Genomic DNA, 20,051 nt, shown 5'->3' with positions numbered 1-20,051 from the left:
ACAAATTTTGCAGTGGGCGTCATTATAGTCCCTCGTCTGTGTTAAGTAGATCCAATGTGGGGATGTATAATTGTTTCCCTGGAGGCGCCGCCAAATGCGAGCGTCCTCCAGAGAGAGAGAAATTTCCCTGTACGTAATGATGCTATCTTTGATCCCTGGAACGTTTGGCTGCTCTATAGTTGCCCGGTGGTAGAGTGCTCGGGCGAGCTCGTGAACGGCTTCGTTGCCTGGGACTTCTTCATGGGCCGGAACGCAAATAAAAGTTATGGCCCTCCTGGGAGGGTTCTTGAGTAGAATTTGGAGGGTCTCTTCCGAGATTCTCCCTTTGATAAAATTTCGGATAGCTAATTTATTATCGCATAATATTACTCCCGCGTTTGTACGCGCACAAGCGAGCGCTACTGCAACCTCCTCGGCTGTACAGGCGTCCCTCGTGCACGTGGAACACGCTATCTTAACGCACCCGTCACCATTAACCACCGTCGATACCGCAGCCCCGTCTCTGCCGCAAGCGGCGTCCACGCCCCCTACTTTATGCGCCGGTGTGTATTTAAGTTTATTTACTAGAGCCTTAGCCCCGTGAGCTCTCTTCTCTTTGTTGTAGATATGATGCATATTTTTAGGTAGGGGGTTGATTCGGAAGCGTTTACGCACGTCCAACGGAATGTCCTTCTTGTCAGTCGGGGCACCCCTCCCGCATTGGATTCCTGCCCATTCCATGATTTTTCTCCCTGTTTTAGACTGGCCTAATCTTTCCAACTGAGACACTCTTACTGCCTCAGTGAGCTCAACTAGCATGTTGTGAACCCCCATTTTGAGGAGGAGGTCTGTCGAGGTCGAGTCTGGGAGCCCTAGAGCTCTCTTAACGCTCTTCCTAATGATTGCATCTATTTTATCCCTTTTCTTCTCGTTTAAACACAAGATACAGTGTGGCATACGCTATTCGGCTGGTAATGAAGGCTTGTATGAGTCTGAGGAGGCTGTTCTCTTTGAGGCCCCTGCCTTTGAGTGCAACTCTCCTAAAGATCCCCGTGACCTGCGCCGCATATCCTTCTAACTTCTTGATTGTCGTGACGTTACATCCATTTCTCTGGATACACATGCCCAGAATTCTGCTTTCCTCCACCTTGGGAACCTCATTTCCGTTTACGAAAACATTTATGGGTCTGCTGCTCTCAGCGTGTCCCCTTTGATGTTTTGGCTCAATGATTTACAGCTCTGATTTCTGTGGCGAGCACGCCAAGCCTCTGCTGGCCCCATACTCTTCCACCATATTCGCCGCTATCTGTGGTTTAAGTTCGACGGCTGCGTCACTCCCACTGTTAACCCAGATGTTGATATCATCCGCGTATATGCTAAATTTAATCAATTTAATCTTATTGAGTTCCGCCGAGGGACCCCTCATCGCTATGTTGAATAGGAAGGGTGATAGCACCAATCCTTGCGGGGTCCCTTTGCTCCCAAGTGTGATGGGAGGGGATTTTACATCCAGACATCTTATATTCGCCTCCCTCTGTGACAGAAAGTCTTTGGCGTATGCATATACCCTGTGTCCCACACCTACCTCTTCTAGGCCTACCAAGATAGCCTTATGGCTAACGTTGTCAAATGCCTTGGTGAGGTCGAGGCCTAGGATCGCCTTGGTGTCGTTGAGTCGTATCGGTCTAGGATATCACGCTTAAGTCTGAGCATGACATCTTGCGTACTGAGCCCTGGCCTGAATCCAACCATTTCATGCGCCTAGAGATCATTGTCCTCCATGTACCTGGTCAGTCTCGTTTGAACAACATGCTCCATCAATTTCCCTACACACGAGGTGAGAGATTGGTCGCATGTTGTTCAAGCCGGGTACTTTGCCTGGCTTGGGAATAAAGACTACATCCGCCTGTTTCCATGTTTTTGGGAGTTCCCCTTTCTCCCACACCTGGTTCATGTATTTGGTTAATGCAATGATGAACTCATCGTCTAGATTCCTGAGAGCTGTGTTCGTTATCCCGTCCGGACCGGGGCCGATCTTTTTCTGAGGTTATTAATCTCTGCTCTAATCTCAGTCGTGGTGATGGGGGCATCGAGATCAGGGTTGGGAGGTCCCTCGTAGTCCTTAAACACCTCGCTCTCTGCTTTTCCAAGATATGTCTCTTGGAGCTCTCTAATGAGCTCGTCATCTGTGCCACCAAAGCCATGCCTCGCTCTCACCTGGTTTGTATTAGCTTGCATTTTTGATTTACTAGGGTCGATGAGATGTCTGTGAAGGCTCCAGGTTTTGGAGAGACTCATATTGGCTTCCATGTCATCGCACTTGCTGTACCAATTCTGCTCGTTGAGCTTAATCGCATATGTTTCTATTTCTTTGTTGAGTCTGGCTAGTTCGCGCCGGATATTCCTGTTCTATCTTTGTGCCTTGAGTCTTTTCTCTAGGTTACTCTTTCTGCTCCACATGTTCAGAAGTCTGCTGTCTAGCGCTGGGGGTGCGTCCTCATCATCTACAGTTGTAGTCGCTTGCCCTATGTGCGTTTTAAGAAGGTGTGTCCACTCGTCGATATTGTAGATATCGTCTGGCAGTGCGGCCTCCTTTCTTATCTCTCTGAATTTATCCCACTCCGTTAATTTCGGTTGCTTGATGAGGCGAGCCTTGACGCCTTTTCCTAGGGTGAGCTAAATAATAAAGTGGTCGCTGCCTAGATTTCGTCCTGTGCTTTTCCACGTTACTGTTCCCGCCATATGGCTTATCGTGAGGTCGGGTGCTGTGTCCCTGGTTATACTGTTGCCTGTGCGCGTAGGGACGCATGGGTCAGTATGTAGAGTAAGCCCTAGCGTTTGTATATCTTCCCATATTCGTCTACCTTTGGGGTCTTTGTATGTATATCCCCATTCCTCGTGAGCCGCGTTGAAGTCTCCCATAATGATCAGAGGTCTCCCATCTGCGGCTTTGAGTGCTTTGCGGAATAAAGAAATGAATCTAATTTTCTTTTGCTTGGGTGTGCTGTACACATTCAGCAGGAATAGGCTATCTCTATTTTTCTTCCCTGTGATAATGTCAACGAGAACAGCCTCTGCCTCGCTTGGGGAGGCATCATGGACTATGGTTGCAATGTTTCGCTTTACGAAGGTGGCGATTCGGCATTTATCCCCTTTGCCGCTGTCAAAGCTTTGGTAACCCGATAATCTAACAGGGGCCTTTCCCGTTTCCTACACGGCTATGGCTACGGGTGCTTCCTGTAGCAGCTCGAGGTATTGTTGCAGCAACGCACTTTTCCTCTGGTACCCCCTACAATTCCACTGCCAGAATGTAGAGTCATTTTTCTTACCCGAATGTTTATCCATTTCTATTAAGAATCGCTTCTATTGCGCCGATTTTCTCGCACAGCCTAGCTATTGTCGTGCCTAAGGTATCCATCGACGTGCTTAGGGCGTCTATCTTGCAAGATTGTTGGTTCACTTGTGCCTGTAATAGCGCAATTGCTCCTCCATTCTGTAGCTGTCCTGCTTTCATGGTTCCGTTCTCCTTGTCCAATTTCATCAGCCACGTTTCAAGTTTCTTTTGCCAGCTCGCCAGCGGGTCGGTCTCCCCCGCCTTACGTTTGGAAGGGGGTGTCTCGTAAAATCAACATTCATATCCTCTTCCTCCTGACCAGATGTAGCTGGCACAGGAGCAGGAGGAATGATTTGGGTGTTACATTTTTTGGGAGCCTCTGCAGGTACCTCCTCTGTTTTTAGTGCGATCAGCTGATTTTGGGTTTCCCTCAGCAATCATGCTAACCTCATGTTTGCTTTCTTCTGCTCCTCTATTTCTTTCTTAAGTAAGCTAATCTCATCTTTCTCAGCCTGGGAGCCCTTGCTGCCAAAGCTTACCAAGTGGGTATTTACGAGAAAACATAGTTCCGCCACGCGGAAGCTCGAAAGCAGACCCCTTTTCCAGCGTTTCTACCATTCGTAGACTGGCGCGCCGCTCTCAGTGCCTTGCAACAACACCATCCAGATGACGCTCGCCTCCGCGCTTCCGCGCGAAGGTGGCTAAAAAAGAAGTAGCAGTTTCGCCCGAAAGGCGAAGCATTGATTGCTATAGCAAACTAGTGGACAGCTATAGGAAGTAAGGACTGTAGTTTTATCGGCCGTATGAACTTGTAAACATAGGCACACTAACTGAATTAAGAAGCATGTTGTCACGCGCGCACAAGCAAACATGAACGCATCTGACTCCACAACCGCGGAAACTCGCTGTCAAAACGATGGCGTGAGGAAACGCGGCAGCTGCAGCGAGCGAAGTAAAATTCCTGCTGTCTGTCGCTTCAAAGAAACGTGACAGCCGAGAACACGCATCACGCACAAAGCTACGAGCCGCCGACGTACCTATAGACGCTGCCCTCGACGCAGATCGCTCTCAATATTGGTTGCGCGAGGACTTACGAAGTCGCCATCTGTTGGAAGCGCCTCCCTTCCGTAGTATGAGGGATGGCGCAGCGCGCTCCTCACAGGTTTGGCTTACGGCGTTCCATAAAAACACCACGTGGCAGTCCACCTATACATTTCTGTAAGTAATCGCAAAACTAGGGAAGTTTTTTACTGTAGAAATAATAATCTTGGGCAAACTGAAAGCACAGAATCATTTACAGACTCTATCTCTTTAGCGAATACGTACAGTGAACGCCACTGCATGCGGTCGCCGCGATGAAGTCTCCCGAACTGGCTTCTTGCGTGAAGTGTAGGCAAACGCTGAGAGCAAACTATGTGAAGTATGTTCTTATAGTGTCGGTATAACTAAATGAAGCGTAACAGAATGAAGCCTCAATGCAGCGATCGCACAGGTTCGCAGCGACCGACTGCGCGTCTGCATGCATGTCCGCGCACAATGTTTCGCTTTCGCTGCGGGCGCGTTTTCGCACCGTGCCGTGAGCTTTAGGCCGCAGAATATGAGCATTTGACAGTACGCAAGCAACCATTGTTGCTTGGGCGCTATCAGAGCTGTTCAAATATAATTTCATTGCAGAGACTTGGATGCCTACGGCAACTGTGATGTGCCGTCGCGACGATTTAATTTTTTTCTTCTAAATTCTTCGACGTTTCAATAATTCTTCTAATGTTGCGCCGCACTGCATGGAATCAGCGGGCGATTTCGCGCTCCTTCTTTTTCGCAATCCAGTGCGTTAATTGCTTCTTACCGCTCCCTTTCCATTCAAGTGAACTTTCCAGTATGTAGTAACAAGTTCATAGACCAAACCGTCATGACATTAGCCGAGCAGGGGGCTCGGGCGAGCGTCTGAGCGCGCGTTTTCTGCTACTCGCCGAACATCGCAGACCCGGCGCCGTAGCAGAAATCTTCCTCGCGCCTGTGCTTGCTGCATACCCAAGTTGTAGCCGATGGCTGTCTGCCGGTTCTAAGTTTTGCGAGCCAAACTTCACGCAGCTTCTTGTCCTGGTGCTACGTATGAATAAGGCTGATACCGGGCTCCGTTGTGTACGTCCGGCACTGCGGCACTTAGCAGTAGCCTACCATGCTGCACGCTCCAAAGACAGCCACTACCTATTATAGTACTTTCAAATGTTGTCAAGCAGACAGCCAAGATGGGAAAGCCTCACCACTTAATCAGAACCGCCGCGCAGGTGGGACTTTAAACTTTCGTTTTCAGCCCGCGTCGGCGTTTCAGAAGCAGCCGACGCGGCCGCTGCATCCACATGATCCCTCATGATACGTCACGCCGACAAGGGCGCCAGCTTTTTTAGTGGAGGAGCTCGCCCCCAATACGGCCGGGCGACCGCGCGTAGCAACCAAGTGCACAGCTGCAGGCGTTGTAGAACGCCGCCCCTCCCCCTCTCTCCCCACCCCTCAGTGCCTCGCAACTTTGGGTGCCTCGCGCACGACTGGAGACAGCGCGCTTCCAGCCCGCTTTTGTCTCTTTCGCGTGGATGAGATTGAGCCGCGATTATGTCGGATGTGAGGAGTGCTCCCCTCGCACGCCTTCACTCGCACATACAGCGTAGAGCGCATGGTGACGGTATTATCGCCTTTATACTTTATACGGAACCTCACGGCGACGGCGACACCGACGGTGGAAATGCGCTTGGAGCGTCCATATAATTCCTATCGCAATAAAAACAAAACAAAGCTGTGGTTGCCGAGAAGCGTGACAGGCAGTCAGTGATCCTTGAATGCTATCGCGTTCCACTCTTAAAGGCGAAGCTTAAGCCTCCTCCACAATTTTCATTCTGCTGGTGCCGGGTTGATCCCTATGTACCAATGTTAGTACCGATGACCTCAATTTATCCGGTACAATTACTCTTGTGCGCCATGTGACACAGTCCTGCACAATTGAGAGCTCAAAGTAATGTGTATAATAAGGTCGCAGAGTTTCCGAGACATCCGCACGCCAACCAGACAGCGTGTACTATTGAACAATACTAAGTGTGACATCTCGAGCAGCAGCCTGCGCCCGCAAGTGCAGTAGATAAAAAAAATTCAAGGGGCACTTAATTATCCTTACGTGGATGAATGCGAAAGCATTGCTTCCACCGCGCGATGCTTAGACATGCCGCATTGCAAGTTTGTAGGTTCGACTCTCACCAAAGGTCGAGGGTTTGACTGCTAACAAAGATAATCGGTTGGAGTGCCTTAACTCTATCTTAATTCACTGTGCCCTAATTATCTTCGCCTAAGCACCGAAGGTCGTGGGTTCGAGTGTCTTATCTATATTTTAATTAACTGCGCCTTCGTTAACTTAGGGTTAATTAGCACCAAGGTCGTGGCTTCAACTCCCAGCAAGAGAGAGAGAGAATGAAGAGGAAAGGCAGGGAGGTTAACCAGATATGAGTCTCCGGTTTGCTACCCTACACTGGGGATGGGGGATAGGGGTTGGAAAGCTGATAGAGAGGAAAACGAAAAAAAAAAAACATAAAAAAAATAATAATAATAATAATAAAGGAAAAAAAAAAAAAAAGGGGGGGGGGAACGCGCACACATGGAGACACACACACAAAAGGCGTTCCAGTTAAAGTCGTTCACACAGGCCGGTAGATCGCAAGAAGCGCAAAAGCGCTTGCACGGCCTTCTTCTGTGCAGGTAGGTCCTTTCGATGTTGTAGAATTCTTTTTTCGGATAGCGGTTGGTCGTCCAGCCGGTCAAGTTCGTGGCTAAGGCATGCCCTCTGTGGACTGTACTGCGGGCAGGCGCACAATATATGGCCAATTGATTCTTCATGGCCGCAGTGGTCACAGGTTGGTGTGTCGGTCATCCCTATGCGGAAGGCATAGGCTTTAGTAAAGGCAACGCCCAACCAAAGTCGATATAACAGCGTGGCGTCTCTACGGCGAAGCTGTGATGGCGCTCGAAGACTTAATGTTGGATCAAGTGAGTACAGTCGCGTATTTCTTAAATGTGGCTCATTCCATTGCGACGCGGTGCACTGCCGAGCAAGTAGGCGGAGCTTCCGTGCCGCGTCAGTTCTAGAAACAGGAATTGGGACGTGGCGCTCCTCAGTATGGGCTGAGCGGGCAGCGTGATCCGCCCGTTCATTGCCGATAATCCCGCAGTGACTTGGAAGCCACTGGAAGGTTATTTCATGGCCTGCATCACTTATATGGTGTAACGTCTCGATAATATGGAATATTAGCTGTTCGTGCGGTCCGCGTCGTAAAGGTGACAGTAGAGACTGCAGTGCCGCCTTCGAATCGCAGAATATTGTCCATTTGTGTGGCGGTTCATCACCAATGTGAAGAAGGGCAGTAAAGAGCGCTGCGAGCTCTGCTGCCGTCGATGTTGTCGCGTGGGTCGTCTTAAACTTAATTGTTGTAGCTTTCGCTGGTATGACGACTGCCGCCGCGGAGCTGCTTGGAAGGACTGATCCATCAGTGTAAATATGCGTAGAGTCACGGTAGTTCTCGTACAAATATAGTAGCGTGAGCTGTCTAAGGGCTGGTGATGACAGATCAGCTTTTTTCGAGATACCAGGTATTGCGAGGTGGATTTTTGGCTGAGCGAGGCACCATGGAGGGATCGAAGGTCTCGCAGCCGGAGTGAAACAAGCTGGCAATGATTCATCATATGCAGTTATCGTTTGGCTGAAAGATGTCTGTGGCCTGTCCGCTGGTAGAGAGGCTAAATGGTGACGAGGAGTCCTGGCTAGATGCCTTATATGGGTCCTGAGTACTTCAATTTCAATGTGGGTCTTGACAAGGTGGTCTCTAGCGATTGCTATCGTAGCCACTGTTGAAGCACTCTGAGGCAGGCCTAGACAGATCCGGAGCACTTGACCCTGAAGACTTTGTATTGTGCGTAGATTCGTTTTGCCTGTGTTGTTTATTGCTGGCAAGCTGTATCGTAGAAATCCTAGAAAAAGCACCCTGTACAGTTGTAACATGGCACTAGGCGACATTCCCCAGGTCTTGCCAGCGAAAAACTTGAACAGGTGGCAGATGCCTGTCAACCGTTTTTTCACGTATGATATGTGTGGGCTCCATGACAAGTCCCTGTCGATTATGACACCTAGAAACTTGTACGATCGGACCCGTCGTATTATTTGGCCATTTATCGTTACACTGTAGTTTGCCATGGGTTTGCGCGTAAATGGCACTAGTGCGCATTTCTCGGAGGAAACTTCCAGGCCTCGATTACGGAGGTAGATAGCAGTTTGTGTGGCGGCTCTCTGGATTCTCGCTCGCAACTGTAGGCGTGTTACTGCAGATGTCCATATGCAGATGTCATCCGCGTACATTGATAGCCTGACTGTGGTTGGCACGTGCTCAAGGAGAGCAATTAGTGTTAGATTAAATAACACGGGGCTAAGTACACCGCCCTGGGGGACGCCGCGGTAGCTATAATGTAGAGAAGTATGGCCTTCCTCGGTGCTTACAAAGAAGGATCGCATGGATAGATAGCTCCGTATCCATTGAAACATCCGACCACCCACTCCTACCTCTGCGAGAGCAGAGAGGATGGCTTCATGCGTAACGTTGTCATACGCCCCTTTAACGTCGAGGAATAAGGATGCGCAGAGACGCTTACGGCATTTCTCATGTTGAATGTATGTCACCAGGTCGACGACGTTATCGATCGATGATCGACCGCGTCGGAAGCCCGCCATGGCATCTGGGTAGGTGTTGTGGTACTCCAAGTACCACTCCAGGCGTCCTAGGACCATCCTCTCCATCACTTTGCCCACACAGCTCGCCAAAGCGATCGGGCGATATGATGAGAGCTCCAACGGCGACTTGCCAGGCTTCAGCAGTGGAACAAGGCGACTTGTCTTCCAGGTTGTTGGTAGCGTGCCATTTCTCCAAGATTCATTATACACCTCAAGAAGAACTCCTCTCGCTCGCTCCCCCAGGTGACACAGAGCTCGGTAGGAAATTCCGTCAGGTCCTGGCGCTGATGTGCGGCTACACAAAGCTAATGCTGCCTTAAGTTCGTGGATCGAGAATGGTAGATCCAACCGGTGATCACGTGGTGGCGGACAGCTGCTCGAAGGCGATGGAATGTTGGTAGCTGTGAGTTGGCCAGATAATCTGGCGCAGAAATCCTCTGCCACGTCAATCTCCGATCTCTTTTGAGAGAGGGCAAGCGCCTTGAATGGGAATCGCTGTACGGGAAGTGTCCGCAGTCCGCGCACCGTTCTCCATAGTTGAGATAAAGGCTTACGTGGATCTAGCGACTCACAGAAGGCAGCCCAACGTTGCGATTCGAGCTTGTCTAACCGGCGCTGTATCTTCTTTTGCGTGCGCCTGGCGGTCCGTAGATCGTCCATTGTTTTCGTACGTCGGTATCTTCGTTCAGCACGTCGTCGGATTGCTCGAAGTCGTTCTAGTTCCACATCGAAATCATTAAGTTTCGAGGAGCATGTTAGAGTACGCATAGTGTCTTGCACCACGGTCTTGATTGCCTCTTCCAAGTCGAAAGATGGATTGGCGTCGCAGTGTTCTTCCATAATAGACTGAAATTTAGGCCAGTCCACTCTTTGGATCGTATCCCGTATTTTGGAAGTGGTCAATCCTCTGATCTTGATGTACGTGGGGATATGGTCGCTTCCGTGCGTCTCTATGTCCGCAAACCACCCTGCACGTCTCACTAGGCTTCGTGAGACGAAAGCCAAGTCAAGACAGCTGCTGTACGTGGAGCCACGTAAGAACGTAGGACTTCCATCATTCAGCAGCCAAAGTTCATTACTGGAGGCGAAAGAAACCAGTGCTCTGCCTCTTGCGTTGATGATCGGACTTCCCCAGAGTGTATGATGGGCGTTGAAATCGCCAATGATGACCCAGGGATTGGACGTTGAGGAAAGGATGTCTCGTAGTCTTTTGTAATCAAATCGACTTGACGGAGATAGGTAGGCGCCTACAAAAGTAAAGGCCAGATTCTTTTTCCTTACGTTTAGGCATATGTATTGATTACTGTCATTAGGTGGTACAGGCTGATGAGTGTAGGTGAGGTCACGGCGAATAAACACCAAAACCTTGCTGTTTTCATAAACAGCTGACGACATAAATGATTCATATCCAGAAAGCCTGATTTTGTTCGATAAGTTGGGCTCGCAAATGACGATAATGGGAAACATATTGGCGTACACGAAGCGACGAAAGTCCGAAAGGCGCGCTCTGAGTCCGCGGGCATTCCACTGAAAAATAGCTGCTTGTCGGACCTCTTCCCTAAAAGACCGTGGCTGTAGAGCCATGATCTACTCAAGGGTTGCAAGCACCGGACTCAGAGCGTCCAGTACTTGAAGCGCACTTCTGGCAGACGGTGTGTTCATGTTGCTTAGCAGCACGCGAATGGCATTCATTAAAGGCCTGATAAGTGCTATCACTTGCTCATCTGTTTTCCGCGACTCCTCGGATACAGCACCTTGCTGTACTGGGGGCGGATTCTTCTGCGCCTCTTCTGGCGGTCGTGTACGCGGAAGTGGCGGCCATTCCTTTGTGGAGAGAGATCTGGCAGTTTTCTCCCTTCCAACATCGGTGTTCGGAGTGCTGGAAACATCTGCTGATGATGATGCTTGACGAGGTGACTTTTCCTGAAAGCTTGATGTTTTCCGCCGGGAAGACCTTCGTCGGTGACGTCGTCTTCGCCGTACTTTCACAGCAGCCTCTTTGTGGGTAGAGTTGTCTCTCACCATTTGTTTAAGAATGGTGATCTCTTTCTTGATCTGGGGACAGTCTTTGGAAGAGGCGCAGTGATCACCTTGACAGTTTGGACATTTCAACGTGGTTGCGCTGCAGTTGTCTTCTGAGTGGGGTTCGGCACATCGAGGGCACACGGCCGAATTTCGGCAAACACCCTTCACATGTCCAATCTTCTGACAATTGAAGCATTGCATTGGTCTTGGAATATATGGTCGAACCTGGTGGCGAAAGTGGCCGACCTTCACGTAGGGTGGAAGGCAGTCGCCTTTGAAGGTTATCCTCACACAACGTGTGTTGCCGAGGCGACCAACATGCACAATCACGTTGTGTTCGCTTGCCGGTTTTATGAGAATTGGGAGGTCTGCATTAGATATTTCATTGTCAATGTCATAGATGACTCCTGTTATTGTGGCACCATTCGTTGGCACGATGGATCGGACCTTGATGTTTCCCAGCTGCGTTACATGTTGTAGTATGGTCAGTGCACTCGGGTTCATCACATCGATTGCCAGGATGTTTCGCCTAGTATTTATCCTAACATCCTTGATCTCATTTGGCACGGTGTTTTCTAGATACACGGAGAGGGCTTGCCTGTTGAGGACGCGCAGGTTGTCGGTAGCGTTCTGTGGCACAAACAGGATGGAGTGAGGCCATCGCTGAGGAGCTGTTTTCACAGTGTTCGAGCTGGACGCCGAAGATGAGTTGATAATTCTTCGTTTGGCCTTGCGGTACTGGACAAGTCGAAAGCCGTCTTCCGAGGACTCGTCACCTGATGCGCAGTACAGCTCTGTGTCCTCGCTACCACTCGACGCATTTCCTCGCTTCCTCGAACCGATGTCCGCGGGTGAACGGGAACCGGGAGGATCCTCGGGGTGTTGTACATCCATCACCGCGATGGAGGGGGCGGTAGACCCCACAGGTGCAGTAAGAAGTCCAGAAAAACACAGAGACGGGCGAGATGTGTTCCGCAAGAGAAGCACTTCGTCTTCGTCTTCCAACTCCCAGCAAAGTGTACGTGTTGGTTGAGTGCCTTAATTAGCCCTTTCTTAATTAAGTGTGTCCTAATTAACTTCGCCCTAATCAACACCAAAGGTAGGCGGTTCGAGTGCCTTAATAACTGTGCCTTTGTTAACTTCGAATTTACACCAGAAGTCGTGGCTTCGACTCCAACTAAAGGTCGTGGGTTCAAGTGCCTTAATGAACTCTATCTTAATTAACTGTGCCCCAATCAACAACAAAGCTCGTGGGTACAAGTGTCTTAATTAACTGTGCATTGGCTAAATTTCCGTTAATTAACGCCATAGGTTGCGGGTTGGAGTGCCTTAATTAAGTTTATTGTAATTAACTGTGTCTTAATTTACACCAAAGGTCGTAGGGTTCGACACCCACCAGGCTGAGGGTTCGTAGGCTTGCAGATTTTTGGGCTAGTTGGTTCGTTGCATCAATTGAAGTCATAGCGCTGGATTGACAGGGACGTGACGCACGTCCTGTCGTCTTTCATGTCCCTGTCAATCCAGCGCTACGACTTCAATTGATTCGTAGGCTTAATTAACACAAAAGTTGAAGGTTCGTAGCCTTTTTGTATCATCGTGCGGTCACGTCGCTAAGTACCTTAAAAGAATATTTGGAAGAGTCATGAATTGCGGATGATTGTTAGAGCGATATAACATGCTCTGCATGAATTACGACATTTGTTGCGGATAGATAGAGAGATCATTTATTTGAATGAAGCCAGAGAGGTCGGCCTGAGCTAACGCGCTCTAGCCTGCTGCTCGTTGCGGAAATGTCACTGTGCGGCGGCTAGAGATTCCTGCGAAGTGTCCGTTGATCTTGTCACAACCTGTGGTACATGTCCCCTTGTGTATATTGTATTGTACGCTGTGCTTGATTGAAGTACAAATGAACGCAAGTGAATGCTCTGTAATCTTAATCGAAATTACTTGCTGTGCAGATTATGTGTTTGTGACGTGGAATGGCCTAAAGAGAGCTTTATGTGAACTATGCGATAGCGCGTACCGACTTTGAATTTTTCTTATTATTCTATCTCATTTGTTTGTGTATTTGTTTGAGTGGGCGTATCCTTGCTATGCATTGTTTGTCGAATGGAGGAGTAGTTGTTAATAATAAATAATAAGGATTATAAATTGTTTGTTTTAGCTAAATCAAAGAAATGGGTTAAGTTCCGAACTTCCTTGTAGTGTATTGTCTGATGGAGGAGTCACTAGTCGCCGTATTGCGGAAATGTTTGTAGAAATTTCGAAAGTGCGTTCTACGATGGATAGACTGTGTGCACCGTGACTGTGTGCTTGATAATGACCCGCGTTCAGAAATGTGAACGATACTAGACTAAGTGCTGCTTCTTTGTTCTAGTTTCGCCTCGACACGTAGCTTGTAATGATTATCAGCCCGAATGAAAATTATATTATTGAAGATAGTCCGCCGTCTCAGTTCTAATTTTCTTTATTGTATGCAGAAACGTGCTCAAGTAATTTTTAGCTGAAGTGTTCGCAACACGACGATCACTGAGCGAAATGTTTTAGTATTGACACGTGTACCCGTTTATCTTTCTCGGGTGACCGCTTTTCAGTGGCTAACAAATGTTAAACGTTATCGCTCAGCGCAGGACGTGCCTGCAGTATGAGAAGCTTCACGAACGTTATCGATGGTTCTCTCCGTTGTCTGTTGTCACCGAACCTCGCGCAATCTGACTGTATGAGCGACGCGAATTGTGTAGCACTTTCTGGAAGGCACGCGTGCACCAGTGATTACGCTGGAACCTTCGACGAGTCATGCATAAAAGAGGACGCGCTTGTCCCGCCGATCAGTGCTTCGACGGTCACTTGATTTTGTGGGCACAGGTTCGCCCAATAGGAAAGCTTGTTTCGTGATTCACAGTTTTGCTATACTGCGTTCTTCGCCGTCACTACAACGTGGACATTGTGCTGAACCTCGTGCTTGAGCCTCGCGTGTAGTTCGCTAGACGTACTGCTTTTCTGTCGATGTATTATTAGGAAAGCGCTCTGGCTTGTGTTGTGGCACGCTTAGATTGGATCTTCCTTGAAGCCCCGCCGTTCGTTTCTTAATGGGTTCTGCTTGTGCCGTTGCGAAGGCGCACAGAAGCCTTCGTTTTATGTCTTGTTTTGATGGCCTGAACATGAGTTTTAGAAGGCGGCCTTACAAACAGATAAAATAGGAATGAGTGCTCTTTGTGTTAAATGGAAGCGATCTGCAAGAGGGTAAAGTGGCGTAACACGGCTTGAGGAACAGTGTTTGATTGTTCTGGGAACAGCTTAGAGAAAGGAAACTAGAGAAAGGAAACTAGGGAAAGGCAAGGCGAGCGTGGGAATAAGGTATGGGCTTTACGTCCCACGGGAGGCAATCAGCAAGGGAAAGAAGGAGGGAATACATCCGTGTTTAGCGATAAGCGTTGGTGCTCGGCTCGCTGCCGAAAAGAGGACACCGGCGCTGAAGTGTTGACCGAGCAAACAGCGCTGCAGCCGCCAGTGTTTACCGCCGCGTCGGGGTCCGAGATTCGAACTCCTGCCGAGGCCAAGTCGATCCAGGAGTGACTGTCGATGAGGACCGAATCGGACGAGCCAAACATGGACGAGTCAAACACGGACACGCGAGTGGCTCGTCAAAGCGCGCTCGCTCTGGACGCGGGTGCCGCAGGGAAGTGAAGTGCAAGCCAAATAGTAGGTGCTTGCAGGGGCGGTTCCTGTTGTCCTTGCGCCCAAGAGTTGACTGTGTTGAGAGTTGACGCCCAAGAGTTGATGTGGAAAGATGTATAGCAGGTGCGTGAAGACGAGCCTGCTGTGGTATGCAGAATAAACAAATACAGAATACAGCGTTTCTTTCCTTATCAGCTCTTTTGACTACCCCAGAGCACTAGTGCTGGATTGGGCTGACGAAGCCAGTGTCCTTGGCCTCGGCTGTATTGGGTGCTCTGCATTCCGACGCCCCGCCTTTAAGAAACAGAACACACAAATGAAAGAGCAAGCTGGACGTAGCAGGATCGAATGCTGGTCGAGTTGGTATTCCGTTAAGATGAAAGGAAATGCGACAATGAAAGTAGAAATGGCACAGGCTCTGAACGTAAGGACACGAAAAAGAGCCCACAGCTTGATAACAAGCTGGGCAGCGCAACGAGTGATGGAATGAAAAAAATGATAGGGTCAGTAAACAGTAAGGCAACAGTGTGAATTAGAGAGTAAACAGGTGTTGCAGATATTCTGTTTAAGAGGAAGAAGCCAAGTTTGGCAGGTCACGTAATGCATAGAGAAAATAACCGGCGGTTTATCAGACTACCAGAGTGGGCGCCAAGGGAAAGGAAGTGCAGTCGAGGTCGGTAGAGGATTAGGTACTGTCATGAGGTAGGGAAATTCACAGTCATAAGATAGTCAGCTGCAGCGGTAATTGGTGATTGCTGGGAGAGACATTCGTCCTGCAGTGGACATTGGTGAGCCTGTACGCCCTGAAGTCAGCATTTTCCTTGGCAACTTCGCGAATTTATGCTGTAACTTTAACCACTCTGGGCATCGAGAAGGAATCACCTAGTCATCACTTGTAGGCGAAGTAGCTAACATTTTTTCAAAAGAGCCGTCAAGATTTCTTCACATTGCGTTTTTACAGATGGTTAAACAACCGATGAAGGTTCGACGGCGCCATTTTCGAAACTCCTCCGTTTACTGCAAGCAGGGAGATTGATGTCAGAATTTACTTGCACCGTTAGATGGGTGACTTAATTGACTCGCAGACGGCTTTAGAAGCGCTAAATACATCGCACAATTAATTACGATGGCAGTTGTTTACTGCCCTACGAAATCTGAAAAGTACTACAGACTGCACGTTCGGCTAGCCAACAGAAAGTCCGCCTTCAGTGTATTCCACAGTGGGCGGCAGACGGATTGGCGACTGCGGCACGTGATTTGGATATATTGACCCTCACTGAACATTTACTACAAATTCCAAGCGTCTTTTTATCGTGACTGCAACAATAGTACAATAAAGTCACACAGTTTAACGACCAAGCAAATTCATCTATCGAGGAATCACCCATTTTCGAGCTTCAGAACATACTAATGCATCGCTCGCAACTTTGATGCGATGATACATCGACTACAACTGGCCGTGGGGCACACAGCTTACTTTTTACATGGAATTAAGAAGACGTCTTCCGTTGCTTGAACCCACCGTAAAATCTGGTCTGTGGAACCGAGTTGCTCACCGAGTGTATGCAATACGAGCGCCACCGAGAGACCCTTCGCTGCCGCTTGAACCGGCTTGACAGGCGTTCTCTATATATTTGTGGACAAGGTCCTTGGTCGTGCCCAGACAGAGACACGCTATCAGAATCTTTAGCGATTTTCTGATAAATACATTACGCAGTCTCTTCGAAAGGTGATCCATTGTGAATGTGTTCAGTTACTGTGTCTTATGTGATTTATTCTTGATATGTCTTGTTTTTTGTGCCTTGATTAAGCTGATAGAGACTGTACTGGTAAAACACGCTGTGACTGGACGTCCACATCTTCTCTTCCTACGGGTGCATTCTATTCTTTGTGGTTGCTTTACTTTAGCGTTCGTGGCCTGTTAACTTGATGTTTCTTTCCTCTTTATTTCCATTCCCTATATCTTCAACTTCTTTCTATTCCCTCGTTTCTAAAGAGTAGGTAGGCCCCTCCTCGGTGGCAGTTGCCAACCTGTACCTTCTCCATTTCCTTCTCTGTCTATTTCATATCTGTGTTTTCATATCGAATAATAGTACAAATAATAACAATAATGTCGCTGATTTAGTGAGCTCAGTGTCGTAGAGCAGTTATGTCATGCTCTATACCTAAAAGTTTGTTTAGTGCTCCCCCCCCCCCCCCCCCCCCAAGTACATGCTCTCAGTACATGCTCTCAAGTACAAGTAGCGCAAGGCCGAGCGCTCTCCTTTCCCGCATGTTCTTGCGTGAAAGCAATTTTTTCTAAGAAATTACATACCGACAAGCACGAAGTAGTGACGAAGAAGAAGCGCAAGTCGTAAACAGCTCTTCGCCATAAAAACCTAGGAAGAGGAAAGCGTTTCGGGGCATGCCAAGTAACCACGCGTTGTCAGCGCTGTAACGCAGTGCTCTTTATGAACTAAAAATCATCAATACTGGCTGTGCAGCAATTCCCCAAGCCAGCGTGTGTACCAAAACGCTCATTTATATGTAGTACACAAGGTGGCGCTATTGTTGCCCCGTCATTTACCACGCTTGGTTTTGTCACTGCAGTGAAAGGCGCGTGTCAAGCGGGGCCTATCGCGGTGTCCACAGCACTATCGTTAAGGGTCCCGCTACAAATCAAAGATGCATTCGAAAGAAAAGTCTTCCGTGGGGTCGTCTGGCACAAGCAGCAGAATTGATGGCCCTTTGTAGCGCTGTGGACCGAAGGCGGTCCCTTTTCTTTTTTTTTGTGATCGGAAAGCTCGTCAGTTTCAGAAGCTGGACAAAAGGAGCTTTCCGCGCAAGGCATTACCGCAGGCATCCGTGGACAGCGCCATTGTCCGGCATTTTCGGCGACCTGCGAACACTGGACCAAAATGTGGGCGCCGCTTACGGCCCAGTTTTGCTGGCCTTTGTTGCCTTCCAAACGCCGATGGGTGACTCGGCGGCTTTTCCGTCCTTTCAAACGGCTGCTTCGTGCTGGGGTGTCAAGAGCAGTATAATCCAGAAGGAACGCAGCTCTTTTGCTGCCTGTAAGGCAGCGCTGGCTGTTTCATTATGTGGATGACTGCATCTGTGTGTGTAAGAGCTCGCACGCGTGCGCGTATGTGTCCCTGAAGCATCAGGTATCTGATTCGACACATATTAGTTGAACGGAGTCAATAAAATACGTAGTAGCTTGTACACTGATGATTTATTTTGTAAGAAGCGGGTAATGAATATAAGAACATAGGATTAAGTAGAACTTGCGATTTAGCAGTAAGATCAATTTACACACGACTAACTTAGAGGGACAGCGTTCAGTACACGTCTTAAAAGAGGAGTGCCGCCCCCAGTGTTCAATGGTGAACCAAAATGAAGGCTCTGGGTGCCACTTCTTCGCCGTTAGCGCAAGAAGTTTTCCAGTATTATCATGTAGGTTGCGATACCATGGACGTATTGAATCCGAAGTTTTCCCTCCATGTGAGGATCATCGCGGAGCTTGTCCTTTCTTTCTTGTCTCTCAGCAACTGTGTAAAATGAAAACGAAAGCTTTTGTGGCTTTAGTCCTTGACGCGATCATTCTGTACTATCCCCGCATTGTAGTTATATTGGCTGCTCATTTCAATAATTTTTTTTTTCACGTTGTTTTTCGCCTGCCCATCCTGTTTACTTTCCTCCTTGTTTTTTGCATAACCTTTCATTGCACAATCGAGTGGCTTTCGAAGTGTGCTTCTAAATTTGAGCCGACATAGAAGCCAAGTGCGTCTTGTGGTCCAACGTGGCATATAGGAAATGAAACTTTGAACTTAATTTTCTCGCTTAATATTCAACCTGTATATTGAAGAATTGGGCTCAATCCTAGGCCCAACTTTGTTTCTTCTCTATATCAATGATATTGTTAACATCCCAAACACACCGTGCATAACTTTGTATGCAGATGACACCAGCGTTTTCTTCTCTAATCATAACATTCAAGAAGCATTTAACGCAGCCAATAGATGGATGGGGGACCTCAACTGTTGGCTAAATACAAATAAAATACAACTGAACTGCGAAAAAACAAAGTACGTCATATTTAGACCTAAAGGAAAGCAGCTGATGGGTCACTACGAGTTAAATTTTGGGGGGCGCATTATAGAAGATACGAAGTGCGTAAAATTTTTAGGCGTATGGTTTAACGAAAACCTGTATTGATCCATTCATGTGGAGACCCTCAGAGCTGACATTCGTAGAGCGACGGGGATGATTAACATGTTAAAGCATCTTATTCCAATGAATTTAAAGAAACAGCTATATTACACACTAATACACTCTCGTCTACACTATTCTCTTCTGGTCTGGGGAACTACTACCAAAACTAACCTTATGTCACTATATAGGCTGCAAAAAAGAGCCGTAAGGGCAGTTTGTAACCTACCTGTTCTTGCACACACTAAACCGTTTTTTGATAAGCTTGGCATACTCCGTATAGACCACCTATTTTTGCATAAACTATCGCTCGAGGCGTTCCGTCTCCGTCAAGCTCATCACATACAGTTTAATCAGACCTTCGCCACCAAAGAAACTCCGTATAATCTCAGACATGACCCAATCTCTATACCGCTTACTCGCACGAACTACGGGAAACAGGCATTACACTTTCAAATATCAACCTTACTAAACAATAATCCCACAATTCTGGAACACTTACAAACCTCGAAATCAAGCTTGAGGTTCAAGAAATCTGTTAAAACGTATATTCTTCGCTGCTTTATTGTATAACTTCTTTATGTACCACAATGTCACTGGTTTTGTTTTCCTTTTTAACATGTTCTGATTGAGATTCGAATTGTTAATCGTTTTTTATATGTTATCATATTTCGAAAATTTTAACACTTGTTGTGCTGTTGTTTGCTTCAGAGTGTCAACATGCTTGGGGTGCTGCAGCCTTTGTCAGGCAAGAATACTGCCTTTTGCTGCAGCACCTGAGACAGCTGTATGTCTCAAACAACAAATAAATGAAATGAAATCAAATGGAATATACGGTTTTCAAAGCATGCGTTATCGGCCTAAACTGCATTAGTGTTTCACTTTAGCGTGCACGATTTAGGCGCTCGAAACTGGGTCTGCCTCGTCCGTTATACCATTGCGCTGGTGACAGCTTCAGCTAGATCCGCCGTGGTGTCACAGCGGCATTACGCTGCTGAGCACGATGTCGCTGGTTCGACTCCCGGCCGCATCTCTAACGGGGGTGGCATGTGCGAGAACGCTCTTGTACCGTGCTTTGGTGCG

The sequence above is a fragment of the Dermacentor andersoni genome, chromosome 2 (genome assembly GCF_023375885.2).
Source record: "Dermacentor andersoni chromosome 2, qqDerAnde1_hic_scaffold, whole genome shotgun sequence".
In the NCBI taxonomy this organism is placed as follows: domain Eukaryota; kingdom Metazoa; phylum Arthropoda; class Arachnida; order Ixodida; family Ixodidae; genus Dermacentor; species Dermacentor andersoni.
This window is presented reverse-complemented; position numbering follows the sequence as displayed.